Source organism: Taudactylus pleione, unplaced genomic scaffold (genome assembly GCF_031769625.1).
Source record: "Taudactylus pleione unplaced genomic scaffold, aTauple2 ptg000326l, whole genome shotgun sequence".
NCBI lineage: Eukaryota > Metazoa > Chordata > Amphibia > Anura > Myobatrachidae > Taudactylus > Taudactylus pleione.
The window spans coordinates 1393629-1401280 of record NW_028284727.1 but is presented as its reverse complement, the minus strand read 5'-3'; positions in this window follow the sequence as shown (position 1 = coordinate 1401280).

The following is a 7652-nucleotide window of genomic DNA, read 5'->3' as shown; positions in this document are numbered from 1 at the left end:
CGGTGACCATGCAACCAAGCCAATGGAACTCACTGATATGCTATAGTTGGCGAGGCGGCAAAAGTACAGTGTGTACAAATAGAAGGAAGCATCAATCACGCTGCACTGTGGATGACACGTCACTTCCTGAGGCGTGCCAATCGCCTAGTGATAGGAGAAACTGGAGTAACCCCGTTCTGACTGGGTAAACGACTTGAAGGAGACAAGTCATGACCGCGACTTGTAACACCCCACTGATATTAGCAACTGCATTGCCTGCGTATAAGCAGAATAGCGATCCTTGCTGAATCAGGCCCTGAGTACACAAAGTGCAAATCCAGACGCACCTGAGGATGGTTTGGTAATTGTACTTAGTTGTATGTACTGAGGGCCTGATTCAGATGTGGACGCAATTGCAATTTGCACGCAGACTGAGCGATTGTTTGCCATTGCACATGCGTAGTGCGCGAAGGCCGCTGTGCGATATCCCGCAGCGATTGCCGTGCGAGCCCGCATACCAAGGAGGCCCACTGCAGATTGATTGACAGGAAGTGACCATTTGGGGGTGTTGATGGGGGGTGGTTAAGGAAATGCAGGCGTGCCTGGGCGTTTAAACACCGTTTCATGGGCGTACATAAATTAGCCACTGCAAGTGCATACGCAGCCCTGCATGGCAGAAGAGCTCCCTAGGCTGTGGCAGGTCAGACCTGCTGCAACAGTAAAATGGCCAAAATGGCCACGGATGTCCTTCGATGTTACCGATATTTATGCGTGCATGCAATCAAGCATGCAAGTACGAAGGCAGCAGTGGACGTCTTTATGCTCAGGTAATCTTTGCTAACATTAGCATATTTAGAAAGCTACGAGTGTGGGAATGCGCGGCTGCGTACGCATTAGCGTCCATCTCTGAATCAAGCCCTGAGTACACAACGTGCGAATCCAGATGCACCGGAGGATGGTTCAGTAATTGTACTCAGTTGTGTGTACTGAGGAACTCATTCAGACCTGCTTGCTAGATGCGCTTGCTCACACCCAGCGTATGCAAATATGTGAAGGCAGGCGATTGCATGGCAAGGCATTAGCACTCCCACTATGTCTTGGCATGCGATCGCTTTGTGTATGCAGATACCCACCAGCCAGTCTAAAGACGCCCACTTGCGCACGCATCTCCAGGAACTGTATGCAACCATTGGTACATCGGTTACCATCTGAAGTGCTCGCAGCGCTTGAGGTTGACCATACCCTGCCGCAAGCACTGAGAGCACTTCAGTGTAAAATCCAGCCAGGTGACGGGTACTATGACGCTTCCTCTTAATTATGCATGCCTCTGAAACGGCAGTAAAACTCTCATGCACGCCTGCGTTCGCACCTCCAAGACACCCGTTTTTAATGTCCAGCCTGTCACCACCCACAAACGGCTTCTCCTGTCACTCACTCTAAGCACAGTGAGCAAACGCTTCCTGATCTCTTGCACTGGTTCGCGCACGCGCACTGCGATGCATATGCATCCTAGTGAGCAGGTTTGAATCAGCTCCTGAGTACACAATGTACGAATCCAGACACACCGGAGGGTGGTATCGAGAAATAACTGGAGAGTGAGGAACAGGAACCTGGAATGGAATGACAAAAAGCATACACCAGTAGTGACGACGTTGCACAGGCGTCCAGAGCCCAGATATATACCCTAAGGTAGCAGTTCATTCGAGATCAGCGTCAACTGACTGAGACTACGCTACCATTGGTTGAAGGAACAGTCAAGTGAGAAAGACTAACCTTACGGAGCCCATGACGGCAACTTCAGAAACCAAGACACAGAGCCACACATGGAAGTCCAAGAGCACCTAAGGCAAAACCCTCAGTTCGTCACCCAATGCCGCACCTGACGTCAGACCGCACGAGAAGTCAGGGGAAGCCGGTGCAGGGGTGAGTAACAGCCGATCCTAGGCCGAACCCTGACAGTAGAGCAAGTAGAGAGTATTATAGCATATTAAAGTTTTAAAGTACGTAGAAGAAGGTTTTGTACACAGGGCCTGATTCAGAGCCGGACGCTATTTGCGCTCGCTCGTTTAGAAAAAGGGTCCGGCTATTTAAATTGAGCGCTCGCTCTTTGCGGTCTGTTGACGCCTCTATGTCTGAGCGAGCGAACGAAATATGCGCTCGCTATTTTGTAAAGACGCCCCCTGGCCGCTCGCATCCTACGTCATCTCCGCTATTTATTTGATTAATCGAGTACATCGAAAGGCATCTGAACTGCTCGCAGTGCTTGTGGTTGGATTTTCCTACCGCAATCATGCGAAAAGTTCAGGCTAAGAGACAACCAAGTGACGTGATCGATGACGCTGCTTTGTTAATTATGCACACCCTTAAAACGCCCGTTTTGACCTTTTGGCACGCCTGCGTTCGGATCTCCCCCCCCCCCCCCCGTTTTCAAGCACCTTCCCCCGTTACCACCCACAAACGCCTCATTCTGTCACTCAAATTAGCAGGCATTCGCTATTTTGCGAGCACACAATTTCCGACCGCAATGACTGGTTCGCGCATGCGTATTACAACCCATACGCATGCGCAGTTGTGCGAACATCGCTCTGAGCAAACGAGCGGCCGCTTACGAGCGGCTCTGAATCAGACCCACAGTTTGATGCAGGGAATAGGCAGAACAGATTATCAAAACTTTGAGCCAGAATTAGCATACAGGAGTAGTACATAGAAACAAATAGTCATAGTCAGGGGATGTAGTTGGCATCCCGGAGGTCAGGATGCCGGCACTCATAATACTGGCATTGGAATCCCGACACCAGTCAAAATCCTGGTGCCAGCATCCCGACCGCCGGCATCCCAACGGTAAGTATTGGGGTTAAGAGGAGGGTTAGGTTTAGGGGTTAGGCACTAGGGGGAGGGTTAGGGTTAGACTGCATGGGGGGGAGGGTTACGCTGCAGAGTGGAGGGTTAGGTTTAGACTTCGGGGGTAGGAGGGTTAGCTTTAGGCTTTGGTGAGGGAGAGTTAGGTTTAGGGGTTGGGTTAGGTTACTTACCGGCAGGTGTCAGTATTTTATATCCTGAGCACGGGCATCCCTTTACCCAACCCATAGTCAGAGCTGGTAACAATAGAATGGAGTAGCAGACACGAGCAGGTAGCCCAAGTTCAAGTCAGGATCGGTACACTCCTGGGGCATCTTTAGAGAGGAGGGGGCCCGTGTGCATCACCCGTCACAGGCCCCCTCCTCTCACTCCGGGGGCCGGCAGCCGACTGACGCAGCTGGCCGGTCACCACAGAATCAATAGACTCTGGGAACTAGAGTGTGCCCAGGGTCTATTGCGCATGCGCAGATCGCTGGGGAAATGGCGCAGCTGCCATTTTCCCGGAGATCTCCTCACAGCGCATGCGCAAAACGCTGGAAAAATTACCACAAAGGCCATTTTCCGGCGTTTGAACAGTGCTGGGAGACCCGACGCGGGACTTCGGAGAGGTAAGTATTACAAAGTGTGGGTGCAGGGTGTGGACCCGGGGGCCCGTGTGCCCCCATTATAGATACGCCCCTGGGTACACTGTAAGAGCAAACAAATGTGGCAGGCAGTAAAGAGCTAAAAGTAGCACTAGCAGTTACCTAGCATTGATTAATTTAGTTGCCCCAGCTTTTTAGTGTCAGAGGTCGGGGAATCAATGGCTTAAGAGCTTCCCGGCTACCTGTGCATGTGCAGTTACACCTCACCAAGGTCAGAAATTTACACAGGACTGGTCTCTCTTTATCTTAGCCTGTGGACAATTTTAAGTTAGTGAGTCTAACGTCTTAGTCAATTTTTGATATCAGCATATTAATATAGGGGAAGTGTTTTGAGCAGATAGTCCATGAATTAAACATCCTGACTCATGAGCTGAAATTGGACAGGTACTTGTGAATGTCTGAAGAGGCAGAACAGTAATTAGGAAGAAACTGGCTAAAAACTCTAGTGCCCAGGGTCTATTGCGCATGCGCAGATCGCTGGGGAAATGGCGCAGCTGCCATTTTCCCGGAGATCTCCTCACAGCGCATGCGCAAAACGCTGGAAAAATTACCACAAAGGCCATTTTCCGGCGTTTGAACAGTGCTGGGAGACCCGACGCGGGACTTCGGAGAGCTAAGTATTACAAAGTATGGGTGCTGGGTGTGGACCCGGGGGCCCCTGTGCCCCCATTATAGATACGCCCCTGGGTACACTGTAAGAGCAAACAAATGTGGCAGGCAGTAAAGAGCTAAAAGTAGCACTAGCAGTTACCTAGCATTGATTAATTTAGTTGCCCCAGCTTTTTAGTGTCAGAGGTCGGGGAATCAATGGCTTAAGAGCTTCCCGGCTACCTGTGCATGTGCAGTTACACCTCACCAAGGGCCTGATTCAGAGCCGTACGCAAGTGGATGATCGCTCGTTCGACGAACGAGCGAGAAAATTTAAATTCAAGCGCTCGCTCGTAAGTTCGCTCGTAGCTAATCTTCCGCCCCAAAGTCTCCCAACCCCTCCTCTAGCTAACGAACGAGCAAAATTGCGACCGTCCATTTCCAAATTTGGTTGCAGGGAATGCTCGCACAAGTCCAAACTGGAAGTGGGCCTGTCAGATTTCGATTACCTGCTCGTTCATTCTGCATACATACTTTAATGGTATCATGCCAATCAATCTATTAATTAGCTTAATTGCTCTTCACATGTTTGCAATCCGTTTTTTTTTTCATTTTCAATAAACTTTATTCTTGTCCGTGTGTGTCATTTTTCCCGCAGAATACGTACGGTTTCACCAATGGTTTACTTTTTCAAAACTACATGTTGTAACCAATGATCCTATTGTTTTCATGTGTTTGTGATAGGCATATTTTAGTTTATTAATTTCTTTATTTAAATTAGCTTACGCATGTCACTGCATCAAGCCTATCATAACTCACATTATATTTTTTAGGCTGGAGGACACATGACTCATACAATAACCAATAGAATGGTTCCTGTTAATTTACCAAATACATTAGCCAATCAAATTTTTTCTCAGGCCTTTATTAAAACTGTTTTGTGTAAAAAAAATCATTGCCATCATGAGAGCCACCGCTTTTACCAGGCAGGAGCTTTTGGTGCTAACGGAGGTGATGGACCGGCGGATCACCAGCCAGCCTCCCCCCATCAGCAACCACCAGAAGCGATCTGCCTATGCGGAGGTTAGCCGCCGCCTGCGCTCCTTCGGCTCACGCCGAAATATCGGTCGCTAGAGCGCAGGTGGTCGGATCTGCGCTGCCGCACGCCACGCTTGCTGGCCTGTTTTCGGCAGCGTATAGCTGAAAGTAAGTATTTGCTTATTTTCTGGGCTATTTTTGCGGCCCTATCTGCGTGTGCATGTTTTAGTCTAGCCCTGTTTGTTTATTGTGATCCTATCTGCGTGTGCATGTTTTCAGTCTAGCCCTGTTTGTTTATTGTGGTCCTATCTGCGTGTGCATGTTTTCAGTCTAGCCCTGTTTGTTTATTGTGGTCCTATCTGCGTGTGCATGTTTTCAATTTTTAAAATGTTATAACATTTGTGGAGTTGCTAATTTGTGGCCAAACCCCCCCCCCAAAAAAGACTAAACATTTTTCTTTAGGGGCTGAACGCAGAAGCCGGCATCGCCGCAGTCGCAGACGCCGGGCTCGGCCCCTCAGTGTCACAAGCGTGGAATTTAGGAGCTGTGTTCCCGGACTGGGCCTTGGATCTGTATTACTTGGCGCAGACGCTCGCTGGAGGAGACTTGGCTTAATGAAGTTTCTCCGCATGAGAGGGTGCAGCGAACTGATAGGAGTTTGAGGAATGCGGCAGTAACGAGGTAGCTAGGAAGCTACGTGGAGCGGCTGGATAGCCGAGGGTAGACGTTGGTAGCTGAGTGGCTACATGGAGCGGCTGGATAGCCATGAATAGACGTTGGTAGCTGAGTGGCTACGTGGAGCGGCTGGATAGCCGTGGGTAGACGTTGGTAGCTGAGTGGCTACGTGGAGCGGCTGGATAGCCGTGGGTAGACGTTGGTAGCTGAGTGGCTACGTGGAGCGGCTGGATAGCCGTGGGTAGACGTTGGTAGCTGAGTGGCTACGTGGAGCGGCTGGATAGCTGTGGGTAGACGTTGGTAGCTGAGTGGCTACGTGGAGCGGCTGGTTAGCCGTGGGTAGACGTTGGTAGCTGAGTGGCTACGTGGAGCGGCTGGATAGCCGTGGGTAGACGTTGGTAGCTGAGTGGCTACGTGGAGCGGCTGGATAGCCGTGGGTAGACGTTGGTAGCTGAGTGGCTACGTGGAGCGGCTGGTTAGCCGTGGGTAGACGTTGGTAGTTGAGTGGCTACGTGGAGCGGCTGGATAGCCATGGGTAGACGTTGGTAGCTGAGTGGCTACGTGGAGCGGCTGGTTAGCCATGGGTAGACGTTGGTAGCTGAGCGGCTACGTGGAGCGGCTGGTTAGCCGTGGGTAGACGTTGGTAGCTGAGTGGCAACGTGGAGCGGCTGGATAGCCGTGGGTAGACGTTGGTAGCTGAGCGGCTACGTGGAGCGACTGGATAGCCGTGGGTAGACGTTGGTAGCTGAGCGGCTACGTGGAGCGGCTGGTTAGCCGTGGGTAGACGTTGGTAGCTGAGCGGCTACGTGGAGCGGCTGGTTGGCCGTGGGTAGACGTTGGTAGCTGAGCGGCTACGTGGAGCGGCTGGTTAGCCGTGGGTAGACGTTGGTAGCTGAGTGGCTACGTGGAGCGGCTGGATAGCCGTGGGTAGACGTTGGTAGCTGAGCGGCTACGTGGAGCGGCTGGTTAGCCGTGGGTAGACGTTGGTAGCTGAGTGGCTACGTGGAGCGGCTGGATAGCCGTGGGTAGACGTTGGTAGCTGAGCGGCTACGTGGAGCGGCTGGAGCGCAGTGGGAAGGCTTGCTTAGCTAAACTAAGAAACTAGTTGCACTGGCAACTTGTGTGAGCATTGGGGATCCTTTTATAGTGGACACTGGGAGCTGACAGGCTGAGAGAGAAGGAGAAGGCTCCTCATTGGTGGTAGTGGGGTCACATGGGCAATCCAAGATGGCCACGCCCATGGACCGGAGGACAGCGCTTCCTGGAGGTAGTCAGCGGGGACCAGTGGTCAGCAGGAGCCGGCATGGGAGCAGCACAGCAGCGGGAACCTCCAGAGACCAACAGCGGAGACTGCCTTGGGAGAAGAGGAAGGAGCGTACAGCGCGGGAGCCGGAAGACAGCGCGGGTCAGTGCCCGCACAGGTAAGCGACGGGGTCTGATTCTGGGGTCTCCAGGCCGGCGTGTGACAGTACCCTTCTTCAAGAGTGGCCACCGGACACTTCCTTGGTTTATGAGGAAATTTCACATGGAACGCTTTGACCAGACTGGGTGCATGGACATCGGAGGCATTTATCCAGATTCGTTCCTCCGGACCATAATTCTTCCAGTCGATGAGGTATTGAAGACGGTTGTATCGACAACGGGAATCTAAGATTCTGTCAACTTCGAACTCCTCTCCCTGCTGTGTTTGAACACTAGAAGCTTTAGGCAGGACCTTCTGAAATCGGTTTAAGACTAGTGGTTTTAAAAGAGAAATTTGGAAAGAACTTGGAATGCGAAGAAATGGAGGAAGCTTTAACTTGTAAGCCACAGGATTCAAGACTTTGATGATTGGGAATGGACCAATGAATCGCGGAGCAAATTTCATCG